The sequence below is a fragment of the Ambystoma mexicanum genome (genome assembly GCF_040938575.1).
Source record: "Ambystoma mexicanum isolate Mex_15411 chromosome 12 unlocalized genomic scaffold, UKY_AmexF1_1 Mex_chr12_unloc.2, whole genome shotgun sequence".
Lineage (NCBI taxonomy): Eukaryota > Metazoa > Chordata > Amphibia > Caudata > Ambystomatidae > Ambystoma > Ambystoma mexicanum.
Genome location: NW_027182323.1, coordinates 12,223,292 through 12,247,440, shown reverse-complemented (window position 1 = coordinate 12,247,440; position 24,149 = coordinate 12,223,292).

The following is a 24,149-nucleotide window of genomic DNA, read 5'->3' as shown; positions in this document are numbered from 1 at the left end:
TTTTTGGCTTCATCTTTCATGCCAGCGGCGTGTCGCCTGATCCTGCAAAGATCAAGGACATTCGGGAGGCAGCAGCACCCCAGTCCCCAACGGAGGTAAGGAGTTTCTTGGGGATGGTAAACTACTGTGGGCGCTTCATTAAGGGTTTGGCCTCCTTGTCGGAGCCCCTTAGAGCGCTGACCAAGAATGACGCTGTCTGGGTGTGGGAAAGGAAAGAGCAAGAGGCATTTCAAGTCATCAAAAACGCCCTGTCTGACGGAGACACCATGGAGTACTTAGACCCCACCGCTGAGTCCGAGATCGTTGTGGACGCCAGCCCGGTGGGTGTAGGTGCGGTGTGGATGCAAGCGGACAAGAGAGGGGACATGCGACCCATTGCGTACGCGAGCAAGGCGCTCTCAGACACAGAAAAACGTTACTCGCAAATAGAAAGAGAGGCCTTGGCCCTACTGTGGAGCTGTCGCCATTTTCGTCTCTACATCCTGGGCAAGCCGGTCGTAGTCGTGACCGATCACAAGCCCCTGCTGCCCATCCTGGCAGGTGTGTCATCAAAACCTCCACCCAGAATTGAGCGATGGATGCTGGCCCTGATGGAATATGGGGTTCGACTGGTGTACAAACCGGGGACCAATAATCCGGCGGACTATCTGTCGCGACACCCAAACCCAGAGAATGTGGAAAGTACCAAGGAGGTGTCTGAGTGTCGAGGGCTGCTGTGTCATGTGGTGGAAGGGGCGTTGCCGGTGGCGTTGTCCAGACTCACCATAGCAACAGAATCGTCCAAGGATGAAGTGTTCCACATCATCAAAGCGGCGGTCAGAAGCGGCGATTGGAGAGAGATGCTTCAGAACAATTTAAGGCAGCAGGCCGACGCCCAGAAAGACCTTCAGGCGCTTTGGAGGGTGAGCTATCCATTTCTGACGACGGGCTACTGCTGAGGGGGAGGCAAATTGTGATCCCACAGGCCTTGAGAGATCGTGTATTGGAGTTGGCTCACATAGGGCACCAAAGGGTAGCCAAGACCAAAGCGCGGCTTCGACCCAAGGTATGGTTCCCTGACCTCGAGGGAATGGTCGAGATGTTCATAAAAAGGTGTCTGCCGTGTCAGGCAGCGAATACTGGGGATAAAGCTCCCCCGATCAGCTCCATGGAATGGAGCAAAAAGCCCTGGGGAACTGTCCATGTAGATTTCAGCTCGACAGGTCGGGCATGTACTTCTTAGCAGTGGTAGACCAATGGTCCAGATATCCCGAGGTGGAGATCATAGAGTCCACCACCACCGAGTACACCACCAGGGCCTTGGACAAAATGTTTGCGACACATGGTTTCCCCGAAATACTTTGCTCAGACAATGGTCCCCTGTTCACAGGCAGCCAGTTCTGTCATTGCCTTACGAGCCTCACCCGTGGACAGTAACGCACGTAAAAGGAACCATGGTCACGGTAGCATGCAACCGGGGGACCGTCACCCGCAAAAGGTCCTTCTTCAAAAAAGTGGACACATCAACGAGGGCCAGTGAACCGGACGAAAGCACAGCCTCCGAGGCTGTCCCCGAAGGTCAGGCGGAGGACGCCCAGAGGGAGGATGTTCCGCATGCAGATGGTCCCAGTGTGACTTCGCAAAACATCCCTCGGTGCCCTGTGCGAGGAAACCGCAGACTGCCGGCTCGCCTCAAGGACTATGTCCTGGACTCGGGAGACTGAGCCGAGGTTACAGCAGCCGACCAACCCATGTATAGTTACAGGCTTTACGTTTAAAGGTTATACTGTTCATCCTGTTGATGCTATGTTGTTTTTGTTGAAGAAAAAAAGGAATGTGACGTTGCAAGCACGAACGACGCATGCGCGAACCTCGTTCTGGTCCGCGCATGAGCGTTCGCAATAAAGAACGTCCGTGCGGGCAGTTGCCGCCGGGACGCCGAAAGTGTGTGCGCGGGGTGGCCCGAGGCACGGGCTCGCCCACAACATGGACTACTAAAGACTCGAACTACAGGGATTTGTAGTTTTGTTTGCTTTATTGTCCATTTGGTTTATTGTTATGCTGCTCGAGGAAGAAAAGTTAAGAGAAGCATAATACATCCAGGTCTTGACATAGAATTATGTTTATAATACAGGAATTCTGGCAACTTCCCCCTTAAAATAACCCGGTGTTGTATGCTATCCTGCCTCCCATGGTAGATTGTGGGAGGCAGTGTTCGGAAATCTTCGGAGTCACGCCCACTTGATGGCTCCAGCCATACATGCAGCACGAAAAGAAAAGCTAATGTCATAGCCCGCCTACAGCCCGCCCTCCAACATCTCTGTTCCTGGGATTGGCCAGTGATCTGCGTAGCTCCACCCCTGTCCTAAAGTGCCCGTGTCTATCATTTAAGCAGTTCTCATATGCAGTGTTGACAGGTGCGCTTATTATAAGCGACTTTGGGATTCTTTTTGCCTAAAGTCGCTTATAATATTTGAAGGTCGCTTGTCGCGGTTTCTGTCCGCTTGTTTGAGCAGATGTGCGCGTGTAATTGGGCTTGTTTGCAAGGCAGCCAAACCCATTACACGTCGCAGCTCCACATCTCGTCCTGCACGGGAATGTGAAGCGGGTTCAGTAATAACCCCCCTGGAGCCGCGTAGTGTCCTTAATGGCCTGCAATTACACCTTTGTCTTCCTCGAGGGCTTCTCTCTCCTTTAACACATGCTTAGACATTTGGCACTGATGGGGCATTCGCATCTGAAAGGCCACTCACGGATCCTTACCTCAGTGCCCCATCAATGCCAAATGCCCGAAAATGTGCAGAACAGAAAGCCTCTTATGAAAGGAAGCCATGAAAAAGGATTGTTCTGCATTTTTCACAATAGCCAGCAAGAAGTTTCTGACAACCATTTCAACACAGTAGTGGAAAAAGAAAATGTAGTTCCGACATGCATTACTTCGCATTGTCATACTTCCAGTTTTCCATTAATTCAGCAAAAAATAAAGCTGAACCAAAAATCTTTTGACTGAGCATTTTATTTCTCGGAATTGATATATTACATGGTTGCTTTGGTAGATTGCAAATATAATTATCAGAGCGCTCAGTTACCATCCCATGCGTGAGGGAGCCATCCAGTCCAGGATTCTGCTATTTGACCGTTTTCCCCCACATTTAATTTAGGAAAACTACAAGTCCCAGAATTCCAATCAAAAACAGGACTGGATGGCTTTCCAGCAAATGGTAATGGAAACGTTTAGGGCTCTGCTCTGTATGGCAATTCTAATTTGGGCCTTGAAATACAAAATGTAATGATTTTTTACAAGGTGCAGCATGAAATATATGTGTTGTATTGCCCAAACTGTACAGTGGGTTAACATTCCAGCTTCACTGTTTAAACTGTGTGATCCTGGGCAAATAAACCCTTCTAGTAAACAGCACTGGCCTGAGCAAAGCTAACATTAATTTCCCCCCCTTTTTGTGCCAGTCACAAATGAGCCTTCCAGAGTACTGCCACAGCAGGAAATGGGTGAATCTTTGCTATGCCCTGTTATGCTATGTCTTGTATAGCATACAGTCTATCACTGTCACGGTTTCTTGGAATTTCAGGATCTACAGGAGTGGTATGGGGCTAATTTAGGAGCAGGCAAGGTTGCTTTGTAGCACTGTTTTATGACTGCAGATATGAGAAGACGGGACTCTCTGTATTCATTTAGTGAGCTGTCTGGAGCAGTAGACAATTTAATATGATATGATACGGCATTTGTAACGCGCCTATACACAAGTGTTTCAATTTGCGTTAACGTAAATTGTTTGATTGTAGTGCAGGCCGGACTGGTGTTTGAGGAGTGTGGAGGATTGAGTTTGTGCATCTGTGGTGAGCTAGGGTACTAGGGATGTTCAGTTTGGACACCTGCCTTCTGGTGGTGTACATTATATTGTGTAACCTGTGCTGTTTCTATTTAACACAACTTAACACTATTGCTGTATTCTCTCTATGTATGTTTATGCTTTTGTGTTAAGTTTCTTACTTTTGAGACCTTTCTACAGCATTTTAGGTGTGTGCTTGTTTTTTCAGCTTCTTTTGATGGGAGGCAGCTTGTTTTGGGCTTCTTTTGGAAGGGCATTCAGCTTATTTTTTCTTTCCGACCTGGCAACACTGCTCATATGTTCTTCTTTTGTAGCAGCCGCAGTGTTGCCATGTCCGCTTATTATAAGTGACTTTGGGCTTGTTTTTGCCCAAAGTCGCTTATAATATTAGCAGGTTGCTTGTCGCGGTTTTTGTCCACGTTTTTCCTTAATTGTGTGCTTATTGTTCCACTTGTTTGCCAGTCTGGCTGACTTGGCCCCATTTACAAAAAAGAAAAATGAATATGAAAGGCGAACATGCCGTCCTGCCTAAGCAGTTATGCACACGCTGTGAGGCTCGGGCTGATTGCCTTCCTGATGTGAAGCCCCATGCAGCCTCCTGGACGGGGCTGTCTGCAGCCCCTTAACGACCTGCAAGTACTCCTTTCTTTTACATTGATGGGCTCTTTCAACATGAGACCCTTTGAAGACGCATTACCTAGCCAAGAGGTAAGCACATGGTATTTATAGCAACATGTAGTTTAGTCATGATGGAAACAAGCATAGACAATGACAATAGTTTAGGGTTTTGTGTAGGCATGGGAAAAGCCCTTGCTAGGCACTGCTGTCTTTAGTTGTATGAACGGCATCAGGTGCAAAATGGTGCAAGTACCAGGGCATCTAATAGCAGTGCCTGGCAAATGCCTGATACGTTTGCAAAAGCCAAAAACTGTTAACATGACTTCACTGAAGGACACACACAGTGCTTTTCACTTGATTGGCTGAAGGCAGACCAGGTTAAGACATTTCTATTACACCAGTAGCATTTACAGCTCAAATTAAGTCAGCATTGAGTGCAAAGTTTAATGTTAAGGCTTGATTAAAGAGAGCTCAAAGAGTTCCCATGACAAGGTTTTTTGGGTGGGGAGGGGCAAGAACAGGGTTGAGGATTAGCATGGCAATGAACAGTCAATGGGTGGGCTAGTGATTTACTAGAGGAGCAAGTCATAAGGGAGCCAATGACCAGAGGGGTGATGGACTATATGAACCAAGGACCAGAGGAGAGCAATCAACCAGGTTTACCAATACCAGAAGGACGACAGTGGGAGGGGGGGCATGTCACACTTATCACCATGAGCTAGTCCTGGATTTTCACTTTGCATACTGGTCTTTCTAGGTCCATACATATAATGGGAAGAAGTAAAATACCAGTCCTAGCATTTAATAGGAAATGCCTGGACTGGCTCAGTGTCATGAAGTACATGGGGCTACTTGGCAGGTACCTGCAATGGAGCCAAGGACCAGAGGTGAGCAACAAATCAAGGACCAGAGCAGCCAAGGATCCAAAAAGCCAATAATGTTGCTTTTATAAGTCGCACACATACAAAAAATGAAAATAGACACCAATTGTTTGAAAATAACAATTTTAATAAATGCTTTTTGTTAACATATGTTTGAGCTCTCTGTATGTATTCTTTGCATTATAGTTATTTTTCAACTTCTGAGACCTTTCCACCTTATTTTAGAGATGCACTTGTTTTTGCAGCTTATTTGGTTGGGAGTCAGCTTGTTTTGGGCTTGTTTTGAAGGAACATTCAACTTATTTTTTCCTTCTGACCTGGCAACACTGAGCGGCCGTGGAGAGAGGAAGGGGAGACTGCGAAAGAGGGGGTTTGAAGAAATTAAGTCGCATGGAGTAGAACCAATCTCTACACTGTGGGGCTGTGGGGGGAATACAGGAGCTCGAGGCACACACGGGAATGAGCAGGAACAAAGGAGGGACCCTTCTGCACCGACACATAACGAAAGCACAGTATTTGAAAGGCTACCGAGGATTACAAAAGCCCTGTACAGTGGTTTAATTGCTGGGATCAAAAAATAATAAAAATCACATAAATGAAAAACATTTTGACTTTTCTGTTTCGTGACAGCAACGTAACATTGTTTACTCCCCCATGTACGTAGACACATCAACACGGAAGAATGTCATATTAAGAGAGGGCTAATCACCATATTGCTGAAACGAAGCACCTGAATGTTTTATGGAAATGCTTAACTCAAGGTGGTCTCTTTAGGGGGCTTCGTGCATGGACAACATTGTGTGATGAATGTCAACTTAACTATTTCATAACGTGTGTCTTTTATCACTGTTCTATAGCCAAAACATTAATGTAAAGAAATATTATACCAAGCAAAAGGAGTGTTTAGCGAACAATGGTTTCACACCTGTCTGCATCAGGCGTGCCTGTAAATAAGTAAACACAAGGTAGGCTGCAGTCTTGTGGCAGGATTAATGCCATATTCCCACTTGTCATGAATCCTCCTTGCATGTTAATTCCACTCTCTTTATCACGGAGAATGGTCATCATGGTTTCCACAGTTATGTTGCCTGTTTGAAAACCATTATAACGCACTTCAGCAGGGCAGTTTCTAATCCATTTGGTGCCCAGAGCGAAACACTAGGAATACACCCCCCCACATCGCATCCCGTGCGCCAGCCCCACCGCAACCCGTGCACCAGCCCCACCGCACCCTGTGCCAGCCCCACCGCACCCCGCGCGCCAGCCCCACCGCACCCCACCCCACCCCACTCCCAAACTACACCATTAAGGGACTCCTACCCAAAGTCAAACAGTCCGTTACACAAGGAATGAATTGCCATTTGCAACAGTGGGCCACATTCTCATTGGTGACCAAGACAATTGTATGCTCTAGTCCCACTTAGGCTGCAGATAATGAGGACTGGGCACACCAAGAGAACATGAATATGGCACAGGTTGCAGTATATGCAACCAACAAAGAACACAAGATGCTGAAGGGGGTTTGGAGGCAACCTAAGCCAAAAGGGCAATGACAAGGAGACACCCGAACACAATAAACAATCACTTTAAAATTCTTTCAATGGGAATCAAGTGTATGCTTTGATACAGTAAAGTCTGACTGTTGACTTGTTATAAGGAGACATGGAACCGGATTATTTATTTATTCATGCAATGTTTGTCGGGTACCTATTTATTCATGCAATGTTTGTCGGGTACCTATTTATTTATGCAATGTTTGTCGGATACCGGTATCCGACAAACATTGCATAAATAAATAATCTGTGTCCATGTACCCGACAAACATTGCATAAATAAATAAATGAACCAGGTCATGGCTTAAAGAATATTTACTCAGCAACACTGATCAAAACTATTATCAGCATAATGAAGTAACTCATCACCAGTGCCATGGAAGTGGTTTAAAGTGGAATTGATATCAAGTTTGGAAAAGAAGCAGCATGAAAGAAATAGCGCCGCTTTAAACTATTATTTTGGGAGAGGCAAAGCTGCCTACAGTGCACGCCCTACGCCCCACACTACCTCCCCTCCCAACACAATGTCAGCACGAAACCATTCAGTGACTAATGGCCCACCATTAGCAGTTTCCTGCCTGCATTGTGATGGGAGGGGCTGGTTTTAGCTGCAGGGGGACCTGAAGTGTTTTTAATTGTTGTGCTTATGCCCCCACCCCAAGTGGCGCAAAAGTGGTCAGAGGAAGCCTCTGACTTCTGTAATGTTACGTAGTGCTTGTGACATTACAGTCGGAAGGGGCAGCGCCAGTACCTGACCCACAGAACCTTCCCCACGGCAATGTGCCGCCCCACAAACTGGGGAATTTTATCCCTTCCAGAGGCTCCAGGGTAGCGGGGTAATTGCGAACTCCCCTGGCGGTTGTGCCCCGGGCAGCTGCCCACCTCGACCGGGCCAAGAAACGGGCCTGCACCTCAGGGTTAACAATTTCTCTCAGTGCATGGATTAGCATTCTTTTTTATTTATTTTTCCATTTGTGCTTTGGTTTCCAACAAACCTTGCACACGAACATGAATATTTAAAAGTCTCCTATGCACAATTAGACAAACAGTACAGGCCATAAATATAAACCATCTCCCCAGATAATACAAAATCATACACAAATATAAACTAGTCAAGTCACACAGCATTCTTGTTGCAGCTCCATTAGCCTACACATTTCACAATATCAGAACAATGAAGTATCTGTTAAGTATAAAATAAAAATTCTATAACTTTTTTCCCAAACCTTTTATTCAAACAAGACATACATAGACAGTAAAATATGGCTGAATGCATAATGCACAACATTCCCGGGTCCAACAAGCCATCCCACCAAAGAGGCGCTAATGCAAAAATGCATAACCCTGTTAAAATAACAAAGTACCACACCAAGGACATCACATCAGGGAATAGTTTGAAAGTAGAGACGGTTTAAAAGTTAGGGAGGGAAAATTCTGGTAACAGTCAACAAATGGGAGACAGAAATCTAGATACCAAGCCAGCGCATTGTTTTACACGTGCTGTAATATTTTCGTCAACAGAGATGTCCCATACCTCCATCCACCATTGTGCCAATACTGGCCCCATAGGAGCCTTCCACGATCGTGCTATTGATATTTTAGTTGCTAAAAATTGGTGTGTCGCCAATTGTGCTCTGCAACCCGATTTAGGGTACACATCTTCCACTGAGCTACGTGATAGGCCAACTAGTGGAGTCAGGGGAAAGACCACTGCAGTTCTCTCCTTAATGTGAGACAGTACAGCAACCCAAAAAGTGTGGATCACATGACAGTACCACGACATATGAAAGTAGCTTCCCGAGGCCGCACCCCCTCCAGCAAGCCGAATTCAAAGCAGCAATCATTTTATGTAAAGTTAGCAGAGGCCGGTACCATCTGTAGCAAAGATTATACATACATTCTCGATTGGTTACACATCTAGAGGAGGCGTGGATTCTAGCCCAGATCTCTTCCCATAAATCCTCGACAGGAGGTCCCACATACACTTTCCAAATGGCAATGTAGGAGGATCTGACGGTTAGCAAGTTGCCTCCCAAAAGTTTATAAAAGCACGAGATTCTACCCCCATCTATACCATACTGTTGGGTACATTCCAATACTCTCACCTTCGCGGGTCACCTGGCTCCTCACAGTTGTGAAATCCAGTGCCGAATATGACCATATCTAAATCGTTCGCCTTCGGTTAGTGAGAATTGAGCCTTACATTCAGACACGAGAGAGGAGAGCCCTCCTGGTACAGCTGATGCAAGCTATGCAGACCCCCATTATGCCAATTTGAAAAACTATTCCCTAAGAATCCTGGGGAGAATTCTGCATTACCAAAGACTGGAGAGCACGGTCTGAAACCCGATTCACCCACTTCTTCATAAAAGCCACGTGCCAGTAATACAGCAAGATCTTTGTCGAGCTCAAGTGTGTGTCAGATCGGGGAGTTTAGTATTGTCGATAAAGGGTAAGAAAGATAACCGGCAGGAGGAGTTGGCTTGCTCAAGAGATACCCATCTGGGAGGGGACCTCCAAGCCAAAATGTGCGTAACCCGAGCAGCCACATAATACCTGAGAAGGTCCAAGAGCCGCCATTGCTCCCCTCCGGGCATCGCTTAAAACCTCAGCTTTTGGAACTCTAGGCTTTTTTCCCACCCAGATAAATTGTAGGACGCTACGCTTCAGCATACGTACTTCAAGGTTGGGTATCTTAACTAGCAAGGCTTGACAAAGATACAAGAATCTGGGTAAAAGATTCATTTTTACTGCAGCAATTTGTCCCATCAGTGATATTTCCTGCTTACTCCAACATTTAAGATCTTCAGCAAGATCCTTAAGCAACCCTGGGAAGTTGACCCAATATACATCCTGCGGGGAAACAGGAATCCTCACCCTCAGGTACTCAACAGTGTCAGATGTCCACGGAATTCGACAGGTGGATCTCGCAGCGGCAATGACTTGCTTGGGCAATTGCACACTTATGGCAAGGATTTCTATTCATTGACAGAGAAGCCAGTTCAAATCATCTTAATTCAGACATGACAGCCTCAAGGGAGGTTGATATATTAGTTAACATGAGCAGGACATCATCGGCATAAAGAGGCATTTTGTGTTGCACCCAAGCTACCTCAGTCCCTGTGATCGCCGAGTTGTCTCTGATCCTTTGCGCAAATGGCTTCATTACAAGAGCAAAAATCAAAGGAGACAGTGGACAACCCTGCTTAGTTCCATGAGCGATAGGGACAGGGACAATTAACCCTTATTTGAGTAAAAGGTCAATGGTAGTAAGCTAACGGGCCAAATCCAAAAGCAAGCAGAACCTCACAAAGGTAGGGCCAGTGCGCTGTCAAATGCTTTAGTAGCATCCAGTGTGAGTACTCCCAGGGCAAGACTATCCCCTCCTGGCTAGGTCAAGGATATCCAAGACTCATCTGATGTTGTCTTGTGTGCTTCGCTTTGGAATAAACCCAGCCTGATCCGGATTTATCAGTTGGGGTAGAACCGTCCCCAACCTCGAGGCCAACACCGTAGAATCAGTGGCGTAACACAAAATGTGGGGGCCCCCCTGCGAGCCATGCTGAGGGGGCCCCTCAACTCGGCAACAAATCACGGGTTGCGCCACACTCTGGGCCGGCCTAGACTGTCACGCTTGCACAATACGCATGAACGTGCTGCTGAAGGGGTATGCCGCACACTGCACTGGGAAAAAGATATAAATATGTGTTTTAATGCAATATACAGCACACTTTCTGAGATAAAGAGTGTTTGCAATTGTTTTGTAGGGTAACACAATCCAATACATGCAAGTCACCAACAGTGCACAGGAACATTAATGCTTCCATCTGGCTGCACAATGTAGACCAGTGTAAACACGTAATAACATTATAGTACAGAATGCAAGGCCACATTTAGACATACCTAGACTGTTTTCAGCAAAATGCCAGTCAAAGCAATAACACTCATCAAGAAGAGAGCACACAATAAAGCATGTGTCTCCATGGCCTCGAACAACATGGCCAAACTCTTTAAAATCTGCAAGGAACTGGTCAATCCTGTTGTGGTCTATACCTCTTCTGTTCCCTCCCATGCCCTCTGTACAGCTCTGGCCTCTCATTTCTCTGCTAAATCTCAGGACATCCTGTCCTCTATGTCCTCTTCCTCTCTCGGCCCATTTTGGCCATCTCTTCTCTCCTCCTCCTTTTTCCTCTTTCTCTCTGACAACACCTGACGAGGTTTCTAGACAAGTCCGATCTATGAAAGTGTTGTCCAAACAGGTGCTCCGCTGCTCCTCCAGAACCATCAAAGCCCATATTGACACCCTCGCTCCAGCCTTAGCCAATTTCTGTAATCACTCTTTCGCCACTGCAATGTTCCCCTCTCCCCTTGAGCACTCCCTTGTGCACCCACTCCTCAAGAAGCAGTCTGCTGATCCTACCTGCCCGGAAAACTATCGCTCAATCTCCACCTTTCCTGAGCAAACTCTTGGAAAAGCTTGCCATCTCCCAGCTTACTCTCCACACTGAATCTGTTGGTTGTCTCCATGACCATCAGTCTGGCTTCAGAGCTGCCAGTGGCATGGAAACTGCTCTCCTTAACACCCGTGCTGCTCTCTAACCTTGATTCCTGATTCCAGCATTCCTTCTATTCTCATCCTTCATCTTTCCTCTGCTTTCGACAGGGTCAACATCGCCATCCTGATCAATCGACTCTGTGAGAACCTGGGCATCCAGATCAAACCCTAGAGTGACTGACCTACTTCCACTTGGACCGCCACTCCGCTCCCAGGTCGATCGTGGTCCCATTCTCTCCGCCACCTCTCTCTACCTGTGGCATTCCCCAGGGCTCTATCCTCTCACGCTGGTTTTTCAACCTCTACTTGGCCACTTTGGCCTCCCTGATCTCTACCTTCTCCTCTAACTTTCATTGTTGTGCGGATGACTCAGCTTTCCTTCAGGCTCCCCTCATCCTCCTCTCCTCTCTTGCTCATTCCTGACTGTCTATCCACGATTCAGGATTGGTGCACCTCCAACGATCTCTGCCTTAATGCCAGTAAGACAGAGATCCTTCTCATAGGGACCCTTGCCACTGCGTTTCCTCTCTCACTATAGCACACCACCTTGGGCCCTCTTCCTTTGCCTTCCTGTGAGGCAAAAAACCTTGCTGTCATCTTCAACGCCACACTCTCTTTCTCTCCTAACATCTCGGACATAACCAAGAAGTCCCACTACAAGCTGCTCCTCCTCAAAGGGACTCTTCCCTTTCTCACTCTCCACCAGAAGCTCACTGTCTCTAGGCTGGACTACTCCAACAGCCACTTTCTCAATCTGTCTTCCTCTAGTCTCCGTCATCTGCAAATAATCCAGAACAGGACTGCAAGACTTAGCCTTGGCCTCAAGCCCTGGGATTGTATTTCTCCAGCCCTGAAATCTCTTCACTGGCTGCAAGGATCAAGTTCAAGAACCTTTGCATTGCCCACAAGGCTTTCTGGGGCCAGTGCCCACACTAAATCCAATGCTCTCTTCCAAAATACCTTCTTTCTCTAACCCTTCACTCAGCTACCTCCAACTCTCTAAGGCTTAGACACTTCTCCAGGCAGAGAGTGGGGGTAGACCTCTCTCCTCTGCTGGTGCCTCCAACTGGAATGGCCTCCCTGCCCCTCTCAAACTTGAGGCGGACAACCTGAAGTTTCGGAAGCAGCTAAAAGCTTTCCTCTTCTCTGCTGCTTTTGCTCTCTCTCCCCCCCTGCTGACCTACCTGACCTACCTGTCTGCTGTACTGACTGGCTGCTTGGCTACCCTTAGAGTCTCTCTGAGTCCAGGCTCTTTCTTGATTGGTCACCCTTGCACTGCCTCCGGGCCTACCATGCACTTAGGGGCTGTAACTGTAACCCTGCAGTCCATTGTTCTCCTTGCACAACCGATAGCTGCTCTGCCCTGGCTGCACTTACTGAGAGCATTGCTGCCCTGTTTTCCCCTCCCCTCTCACTTGCACTTCCCTGCTCCCTTTTCCCTTCCACTTCTCGTTCTCGCAATGACACAAGGCCTAGTGAGATCGTTTGTCTTGTCCTCCCTCCATCATCCCTCCCTTGTGTACACTTGTGTACAGGCGCGTTATAAATGACTTGAATCACATCATATCATTTTATCACAGATGCCCAGAAAAATATACAATGCCGCAGTAAGAAATGGCTAGACTGGCAGCACCCAAATGCCAATCTAGCCAGGTAATTAAAGTTAGCAGGACTACTTTATCAGAAATGTCCAGTTAAAAGAAAGTCATACCAAACTGAGCAATGACTAGACTGGCTGCATCAAAATGCCTCTCTAGCCACTAATTCCACATATCATGCCTGCTTAGCCTGGACATGGACAACCATTATGATTTATCACACAATCCTGCCCCCCCACACATCCACTCTCCCTCCCACCCACTACCCCAACCTCCGCAGTCAGCTCCTTGGCCCAGAATTACCTCTGCGTCCCTCTTCCTTGTCCCAGAGTTTACGTATGAGGCTCCTTGTCTCATAGGTAAGTACTGGGATGAGGAACAGTGGGACTAGGAGTGATGAAGATTACAGGTAGCTAGATCAGGCATTACCTCCATGTACCTCTACCTCTTCCCAGTACTTGTGTATGAGGAAGAGTGCCTCAAACACACGTACTACCTCATATATAAGTACTGGGACGAGGAAGAATAGGGCTAGGAGTAAGCAAGGCATTAAACACAAGTAGTAGCGCAACACCATTGAGTTGACTGGGCTTCAGCACTACCCCCCCGACATTTTGGGCTATATTGACTCAACTTGGCTAACCTTTAGAGCAGTTGCCAGACCGAACAGGACACAGATTTTAAACGGCACCTGGGTTTTGCTGTTAACAAGAACCCAGCAATTACCAACGTAAAGCATTGCACTGTTAGTACCTGCATTCAAATGCCACATTGTTTAGGCAATTGAAATCGTGATGTAGGTTTAGTACTTGCATGCCAGGGGAGTGATTGGAAGGGTAGAGAGGGAACAGGAGACTTATAGGAGAGAGTTAACTGCTTGTAACATTGAATCTGCACTAGAATAGTCTCATTAAAATGCGTAAATAATTTGGATGTGCCCACACAAATAAGTTTCCCCCTCCCCACCGCATGTGAAGTTAGCGCCTCTCCCAACATTTGAAGGGTTAGCCCCCCCGAAATGAAGGTTTTGTTGTGCCCCTGTACACAAGCACACACACCATTCACCTTATACACACCCAGTCATCCCCACATTTAAGTGTGCACCCTTTCACCATACACTCACACAGGTAGCCACATATACATTAAGTGTGCACCCTTTCACCATGCAGGCACACCTACACAGCCACCCATACATTAAGTGTGCACCCTTTCACCATGCAGGCACACCTACACAGCCACCCATACATTTAAGTGTGCACCCTTTCACCATACACACACAGGCAGCCAGCTATTCATTTGAGTGTGCACCCTTTCACCATAGACTCATACACGCACACCTCATGGAGTTGAGGGGGGGCCCTATTACTTCAAAAAGAAATTGGGGCTCATTACGGGTCCAGCGGTATCCGTGCCGGTGCTACCGGCGGGTTGCCGCTGGACCCATAAAAAATTACTATGGCCTGACTTCCCAGTGCCACCGTGCTATTTCAAGTTCGGCGGCTGGGAAATCAGGTGCCGGTAATTTCGTTAAACCCCAGACTCCACGGGAATGGGGACACAGAAGCACCTGCACCATTGTTAACGGCGCCGGTGCTTCCGTGACAGATCTGCATACCGTGGCTGCTGTGCCTGGCAGGGTCAGACCTGTCGGGCACGGCAGCCCCACCAGGCAGACCCGTAATATGCCGGTCCGGAAACAACAGTGCCTGTAAGCTTACCAGCACCGTTGTTTCCGGACCGGCATGGTCAGAATGAGCCCCATTGTTTCTTTTTTAAGTCACTATAACTTCATTAAGAAATTATTTCAGTTAAGGACCGAACCATAATCAAAATAATTTCTTTATGATGGCTGAGTGGCTTCAAAAACAAGCAATTTCTTTTTGAAGGCATAGGCCCCCCCCACCCCATGACATGGAGGCCTCCAGCCTAGGGTCTTCCATGTCATGGGGTACGGGGCCCTCAGACTTCAAAAAGAAAGTTTCTTTTTGCAGTCACTCTGCCTTCATAAAGAAATTATTTCTGTTACAGAAATGTTCTTTATGAATGCAGAGTGAATTTCAAAAGAAACTTTTTTTTTTTAGAAAAAAAATTTTCATTTTTTTTTTTTTTTTACTGGGGCCCCCTCCCAGCCATGTGCTGGTGGGGCCCCCCACACCGCAGGCCCCCCGCCCCGCGGGGGCTGCGGGGGCCCCTGTTACGCCAGTGCTTAGAGTACAACTTGGCATCCAGGTTCAAAGAAATTGGCCTGTACGGGTGACAATCATGTGTGGGATTCCCCAGCTTAAGTATTAAAATTGTAGTTGACTCCATTGAAGGAGTAACCCTCCCTAAATTCCGGGAACAAGTTGAATAAGTTAGTCAAAGGTTTGAGTAGTTGTGGTTGAAAAATCGTATAAACGATGCTGAGAAACTATCCGGACTAGGGGTCCTGTGTTTAAGAGAAACTATTGCTATTGCCACCTCTTCCGTGGTTACGGGAGTGTCTAAGGTCTCCTGACCAGTAGACGAGAGCCTGATTTGGTAGTCTGGCGTAAGTCGCAGAGATGGGGGGGGGGCGGGCCTGCTGCAGATTCTGTGAGTAAATATCATTCAGAAACCTTCCTTTTCGCCGATTCCCTGTACTGAATATTTATGTCCGAGTCTACCAGCACTGCTATAGTATTCGTTGTATGTATGACCTTCAATTTATGAACCAGAAATGTATTCACCATATTACCCATGGCATAATAAGATTGCTTAGCACGAATAATCGGTTTGGCCGTATGTCCTGCCAAGTGTGCTTCTAGTTTATTTTGCGCTACCCGTAGGCCCTTCCTGGCCATGACAGAATTTAAATGCTTATGAACCATTTCTGAAGCGCGCATCTCCCCCTAAAGTGCCTACCTTAGGGTTCTATTCCTATAAGTGCAAGCAGTCATGTGAGCAATCAGTTCCCATCTAATCACTGCCTTCATAGGGTCGCATACCTTGGCAGTCGGAACGGTATCAGTGCTATTTTCCCTAAAGAAATCAGTTATTGCCTTAGTTATGGAGTCCTTTCAACACCAAATCTGAGAGGGCCGGGTTGTGCAGCTTTCATGGGGGCCTGCTAACGGGGAACAACCTATCAACTGAAAGTGTACACTCAACTGCTGCATGATCTGAGAGTACATTGGTAGCAATGAGTACCTCTGATACAAACAGAATCAGAAGGAACAAGTCACTTACCTGGAACTATTGTTCTCCAGAATGGTTCTGGCATGGATTCACATGCTCATGAATATTCCCCGTCATCAGGCCGGGAATCAAAAAGAAAAAACAGTTTCACTTTCACTTACAAACTGTCTTTCTCCGATAAACCAATCACTGAGCTCTGGATAATACTGCCCCCAGCCAATGACTGCCCTTCTCCCTAAGCCCCTCCTCTGGCAGCCATCTTCAGATTTAATAGCCCATAAAGTGGCAGTATGACCTCCCTGCTGTCTGCCGGCAGCTCATACACTCCAAACCCTAAGGCTGCAGGAGCCAGGCCTTCAGGTTCAGCGATCCTGTGTCGTGATGTAGAACTGCGCTTGCTTCTCTGGCAAGCAGATCCTAACCACCGGCAGCTTGACCTGGGGTAACACTGACAGGCTGAGAAGGTCCGGCTACCAAATCTGACTCGGCCACACAGGGGCGATGAGGATCATCTTGCATCGCCACCGTTTGAGTTGATTGATGACTCGCAGCAGGAGAGGCAACGGGGAAGGGGAATGCTGGCAGAACAGGCCTTCCCACAGAAAGGAAAATGCGTCCCCCATGCTCCTCGGCTGGTGGAACCTTCTGGTGAATCTCTGGCATTTGAAATTCATCGCTGTCGCAAACAGATCGATCTGGGGTCTGCCTCATTTGAGGAAGAGGCTGTTCACTTGATCATGTTGAAGTTCCCACTCGTGGCAAGAGCGGAGCTCCCTGCTGAGGGAGTCGGTGATGGTGTTCTTGACTCCAGCCAGGTGAAAAGGAATGAGGAACATCTCTTGGCTGACGGCCCAGTGCCACAAGTCCTGCGCCTCTCTGGAGAGCGCCGGGTATCTGGTACCTCCTTGCTTCCTGATGTACAACATCATGGTGGTATTGTGCGTGAAGACCCTCACCACCTTGCCCTTGAGTGACAGAAGGAAAGACTTGAGGACCCAGAACACTGCCCGCAGCTCCAGGACTTTGATGTGGAGAGCCCTCTCCTATGGTAGCCACAGGCCTCTGGCGTGGAGACGTCCGGTGTGGGGTCCCCAGCCCTCCAGGGACGCGTCTGTGGTGACTGTCTCTTGGTATGGGGGCTCTGGAAATACGTGCTCCGGCAATGCTGGAGCACACGCCCCATCACCTTAACGCTCGATGGAACTCCTCGTCGAGAACAATCTTGTCTGAAAAGCTTCCAGACACCTGGATCCACCAAGCGTCCAGGAATTCCTGAAGGGGTCCTATCCGCAACCTGCAGAGTCGGATCAGGTTAACGGCGCTGGTAGAGCTGCCGGCGCTGTTAACCCTCTACCGCCTCATTACAAGGTCTGCTCGTGAGTCCCGCTAAGGACGTCTGGTAAAACCAGGTGTCCTTAGTGGGACCCACTAGCAGACCAGGATGTTTACAACAGGCCCGTCATTAACGGGCCCGTGGTTAGCATACTCCCTATTCCCATTGAGCCCTATGGGGGCTCAAATGGGAATCGGGATGTACTGGGTCCGGGTTCCTGGAATGGGGGAATACTGGGCCCTCCAAGGTCGGAATGGCCCGGTATTTCCCCATTCCAGGAACCCGGACCCGGTATGGCGGTAGCCATACCGCTAAAAGCGGCATGGCTACCTCCATTCTCGTAATGAGCCCCATGTCTTAATCCACGTAATCATATGAGATGGAAATACACCAGTTAAGGACTAGGAGAGTTCTAACAAAACAGATAGGGCTTCACGGCCTTCCGGAATGCCGGAAAGGTTATAATCTCACAGATTTCTCTGGGTAGTTTATTTCTTTTCTCTTGGACCGTAGACGCCGAATCTGCGGTCCCCTTTGCTCATATACCTGGTGTGGTGTATATGAAGCAGAGTTTGATCTGCTGAGCACAATTGTCGGGTAGTGTCACACACCGCCGCGACTGGCGTGCATGGAGCTGATGGCGTTGGAGCGGCCATTAGCCGTTCCACCACGTCCCCATGCAACGCGCAGTTGCGGTCTAGTCTTTCGGCCGGCCGCCGGGAGGGACCGCTTTTTAGCTGCTCCAACCCGGAAGTCTGCGCGTTGCAACCTACTCGCGTCAGGCTTTCGGGTTGGAGCGCTTGTAAGTTTTCTCCCTTTGTGTGCTGCCTTGAGCTGTTTCTCGGCGCCGGCTCCTCTTCTCTTCCGCTGGCGCCCTTCCTCCTGTCTTTCTTGTGTCCTCCCTCCTGGGACTTGCAGGCTCTCGCCAGGTTTTCACAGGGAGCTTATTTCTTTTTCCCTTCATTTTTCCTCCAGCTTTCCCCCTCTTGCTGCAGTGTTTCGCGGTCTGTCTCTGAGGCTTGCCCCCGGTTTCCTCTCTAGGCTCTCCATTCCACTCCATTCCACTCTTATCGTATGCTACTTTCCTGCCGGCATCCCATCGAAGAACGTACCTTCTGCTATTTCAAGTGGAAGACCATCACTGATCATCACCCAGGGGTTTTTTATGCCTACGGCTTTTTCCCCTCTGGTCTGAACCGGAGGAGGGGCCCCCCCAGACCTTCTATTTTGAGGTCAGGGTGGCTTCCCTTCGTAGCATATCCCTTCCACAAAAAAAAAGGAAAGAAGAAAGAAGAGCTGTGGAAGAAGCGGTTCGGAGGATCCTTACACTCAGAACTCACAGGTGAGGAGGAAGGGGATTGGAGTGACTCGGAAGGGGTGAAGGGAACACCTGAACTTGACAGGTAGGAACATGTCTCCTGATTTTATCTGATAGATATCTTGTTCCTGTCTTGTTAACACACCTATAAACCAATCAGAGTACCTTAAACTCAATTATCTCCTTTACTGCCAGCCAATGTACGGCTCTTCTTCAGTTAGAGGTTGGAGCTGATTTTTTACCTATACGCCAGCCTAACTGCTGCATTTTGGGCCGCCTGCAGTCTTCGCAACTGATAGGCTGGTATACCCGACAGCAATACATTTCCATAGTCTAACTTCGAGTTGACCAGAGTGCCAATGACTACCGCTCTGTCCTCATTTGCAATGAATGGTAGGATATGTTTCAATAGGCGTAGTGAGTGTAAAGCTGCTTGTACCTTCGCACTAACCTGAGCTCCACTTCCCATGTTATCCTCCCAGACAGAGCCTACATTTTTTATTTTCTTGGAGAAATTCAGCTGTGTCCCCAGGAAACATAGGGAGTGTAAATGCTCCCTCTGCAGATTGTGCTTTGAAGCGAATAGAGTCACTTCTGTTTTGCTGGCATTCAGCAGTAGCTGGATCGCACACATCCAAGCCTGTATTTCTTGTAGGCACCGGTCAACTATTTCGTACGTCTACTCTAGATTCTGTATCCTCAAGAACACCTGCGTATGAGTGAAACTGTATGCCGTGCTCCCTCAGAATGTCCATGAGTAGTTTAACATATAAATTAAAAAGCAGTGAGGAGAGGGATGTCATGAACCATCGGACATGCCCCTTCTGGACCTCCTGGTCCTTGACGCGTCAGAGCTTACACTCTGTACTACTTCCAACATGGCCATACACACAGAACGCTGCCTATCAGTCTTTACGTCTGAGGCAGCATGATCTATAAAATGACCATGCCCCCGCGGCCCAGCGCATCTCAGCGCTTCTGTTGCTGTGGCTAGACGTGTGCTCCGAAGTTCACCTTGCGGAACTCTGTAGTTTCCTGATTCCTGGACCCTTCGCTTTCCCTTCTATCCTCCCTCCTCCTACTTAGCCTTCTTACCGGATTCTGTGCACCCGCCTCCGAGTGCACTTCTCCTTTCCTGGTCTTCCTGGAGTTTCCTCATTTTTTCACGGACGTTAAAGCTGAACGAACACTGGAAGCCGAAGACGGCAGAGCAGGCTTGTACAAGACCCGATCCGTATGGAAGAAAACTCCCCTGGATTCCATTAAGCAGCGAAAGCAGGTGAGAAAGGGGGAAACCTGTGACAAGGGACGATCCCTGCGGGACTCCACAGCTTTGTAATCCTGAGTCTAACAAGAAATCTCCAAATCCTACTCTTTGTTCTCTTCTAGAGAGAAAAGATTCAAACCATTAAACAGCTTGTTTCCCTACTCCACCCACTTCTCTCAGATGTTTCAGCAGGGTCCCATGGACAACCGTATCAAAGACGGCGGACAGGTCCAACATGACCAACAGGGACACACCCCCCTGATCCGCCGTCTCCAATAGATCGTCCCAGAACGTCAGCAACGCCATCTCCGTCCCAAAACCTGGTCGGAATCCGGATTGCAGATTCTCCTGATACAGATGTTCCTGCAGCTGAGCTGTCACAATGTTTTCCAGAATTTTCGATGGCCATGACAATCCTGCCATTGGCCTGTAATTCTGGAAATTCTTAGGGTCTAAATTAGTTTTTTTTAGCAGTGGCGTGACCACAGATTTCTTCTGAATCATTGGTACTACCCCTGATGTAAGAGATTTGTTAACAAATTTTGTGATAAATGGGGTAATATCTGGAGCTATTAGTTTAGCTACTGAAGATGGAATAACAGAGTACATCATTAGTAGCCTTCAATGCAGAGAGCAAGGTGCAGACCCTTTCCTCAGATACTTTCATAAACATAAATAGCTTCTGATCCGCCCCAGTGTCTTCATCATGAGATATGCATTCTGGGCTAATCTCCTCTGTTACTTCCAGATCCTCTTGGGGATGTAATGGTTTAATTTCCATAATCTTTCCTTGTATTAGCACTATTTTATTTATAAAGTAATTATTAAAACATCCACCTGTGCTTGTGATGATTCAGGTGCTGCTGACGCACACCCAGGATTTGCTAACTGGGAAATAGCAGCGTACAATTCCCGTGGCCTGTTCATGACTTTGTCAATTGTCCCCGTTATAAATTTAGCTTTGGCATCAAAAATGGCTTTCCCATATTCTCTTCAGGTGCTCTTGACCTGTTCTAAAATGCCCTCTGTACGATGTCTTCTCCATTTTTTTCTCTAAAGATCTCACCTGTACCCTTTTCTTGGCCAAATCTGGCGAAAACCAGGGGTTACATGGCCTTGTTTTGTTGGAGAGGGGCCTATACATTACATATCATAGCCATGATTTACATGCCTTTATTGAAGAACTCCTCACATGGAAGAGCCTCTTCAATCTGTGCCAAAGCATGTTTCAGAGTTTCCCCTGAGATTTTCAAAAAATCTTTCAGCTTGCGGAACTGCCCCATCCAATTTTCCATGTGCACTTCCAGAGTTTTCTTATGTATTCTCAGTTCAAATACTATGGCATAGTGGTCTGTCCATGATAATGCGATTGTCCCAACATAACAAATTATCTTCCCTCGATATAGCAGGACATCAAGACAATGGTCCTGGCAATGTGAGGGGGATGATGCTAGAAGTTCCAAAGCATGGGCTTCCAGGGTCTTCTTTAATTCTCTCCCATCCCCAGATGTCACCTCCTCAGCCCATACATTGAAGTCCCCCAAACATAACAGCTCGTCATGCTTATTCCCTGTGTCTGCCAGAAATAATTCTAATTTCTCCAGGAAAGCCTGTGCTGGGCCAGGAGGTCGATACCCAAAGAGAATTGTTATAGTTTTATTTGGAGAACACTGAATACAAGCATGCCCCATCTGACTTGATGGTCCGCACCGTGGCAGTCTTCAGTGTCAACAGCCATTGCACCTTGCCCAGCATGGCCACTATCCTCTCTTCCAAGGGGGTGGTCAGGCAGGAGACCAAGTTGAGCCTGGCCCCCAGAAATAGCACGTTCTGCGATAGAATCAAGCAGGACTTTGGATAGTTGACGGAGAACCCCAGATCTGTCAGCAGCTGGACGGTCCTCTCCATGTGTTGAACTGCTACTTCCCTGCACTTGGCGCGGATGAGTCAGTCATCAAGGTACGTGTACACATGTATCCCTTGTAGGTGCAGATGGGCCGCCACTGGTGCCATGCACTTTTGTGAACACCCTGGGTGCCGAATACAGTCTAAAGGGAAGGGCCTTGAACTGGTAGTGCCTTCCCTGTACTACGAAGCACAGGACCTTCCGATGCTTCTCGTGAATGGGGATGTGGAAGTATGCATCCTCCAGATCCAGCGACGACAAGAAGTCCCCTTCCTCCAGTTGGCCGAGCACGTGCTGCAACATGACCATCATGAATTTTTGGGACTTGAGGTATTTGTTAAGGAGCCGCAGGTCTAGAATGGGCCTTCAGCCCCCAGTCTTCTTCACCAAGAAGTATCTGCAGTAGACTGCAGAGCCCGCAGTCACATTGGAACCAGCTCTATAGCCCCCTTTTTTAATACGGCCCGTACTTCCCGCAGGAGTGGAGGGATTTGCTCCTCCTGCCGGGCCACCAGTGGTATCCGCGGACACTTCTGCTGGAACTCTAGAGAGTGTCCGTGGGTGGGAGCGTCCAGCACCCATCGGTCGGTTGAGATCTTTTCCCACTCGTGGACCAGGTCAGCATGTTTTGCCTTCGAGAGGGTGGCCGCCACCAGCTCGATCCTGAAGGATGACTTAGTCTGGACCACCTGGGCCTTCAGGGGCAGGTCGGACACCTTTCCCTGCGCCTTGGTCTTCTCCGGCTTTTCCCGCAGCTTCCCTGGGTTAACCGATTTCCTCTTCGAGGAGGAGCTGGAGCGATGACGGGCGATGAAGGCAGATGGTGAAGATGAACGTGCGCTGCGTATCGTGGGACCCACTTGAGTGGAAACCCAGATGGAAACAGACTTGCGGTACTTGGCCTTGTCTTGGGCCCCCGCGGATCGAGCACCCTCAAAGGACTTAGAAGCCAGCTCTTCGGACCGGCCGGTCCTGGGTAAGGCATGCGCCTGCTTGCCGCACAGGGTAGAGGCCTTGGCTTTAAGCCATCCCGCCAACCTACTGTGACTGTCCTTGATGGTTCGCTTGGAGAACCCAAGGCAGATTTCACAATATGCTTCGCTGTGGTCCGGATGGAGACAGTAGAGGCACTGAGAGTGTTTGTCCTCCACAAACAAGTTCCTCAATCCGCAGCTGGAGCAGAGCTTGAAGAGGGAGCCTCCCTCTTTCTTCTCCTCCGACACGGTCCGGAGTGGGATGTAGGCCCAATGGCGTTCTTGAATCTTCCATGAAACTCTCTACGATTCTTGCCCTTAAGGGGCGTTGAAAGACGGTGACAAACGGATCCCTGCTTGCCGGTCAAAGGAACGAAAGAACACACAGGCTCTATTTGACAAAAATAGAAACTTTTTATCGAAAAAGCGCAAAAACGTAGAAAAGCTCTCTGAGCACAAGACGAGGACTCCCAACACTTGAACGTGCGGTAAAAATGTGAAGATGGCTGCCAGTGGAGGGGCTTAGGGAGAGGGCAGTCATTGGCTGGGGGCAGTATGACCCAGAGCTCAGTGTTAGGTGTATAGAAGAAAGACAGTTTGTAAGTGCAAGTCAAACAGTTTATTCTTTTACCGAGGATTCCTGGCCTGACAACGGGGAATATTCACGAGCATGTGAATCCATGCCAGACCCCATGCTGGAGAAAGGGAGATATGATCCTGAGATTGATCCTTGAGAAAGTCCTATATGCGTGTAAAATGTGTGTTGTCAAGTTCTCCCTTGTGCAATAGCCTCCATAAGTAAACCAGATTCATTTCCCTCAGAACTTTAATTAAAGACTGGGCCAGTTTAAAGTCTGTAGCAGAGGGTGGGTGTGATTAATCATGGGGTCAGGTACTACATTATAATCCCCCTATCCCCACCACCAAGATCACTTGTCCATCTGCAAAAGCAGTCCTTTCCGACAGAAAGTCCACAAGGAATCCACCCTGCTTCTCACTGGCGGAATAAAGAGCTATGACAGTAAACAGATGACCGCCTAACAAGCCCTTGACCCCTATAAACCGACCCCCCCGCGGGTCATTCTTCCCTCCCAACTCAACTAAGAGAATTCCCCGGGAGAAAACGACCCCTGTTCCACCTTTATTAGTACTGAAATAGGCAA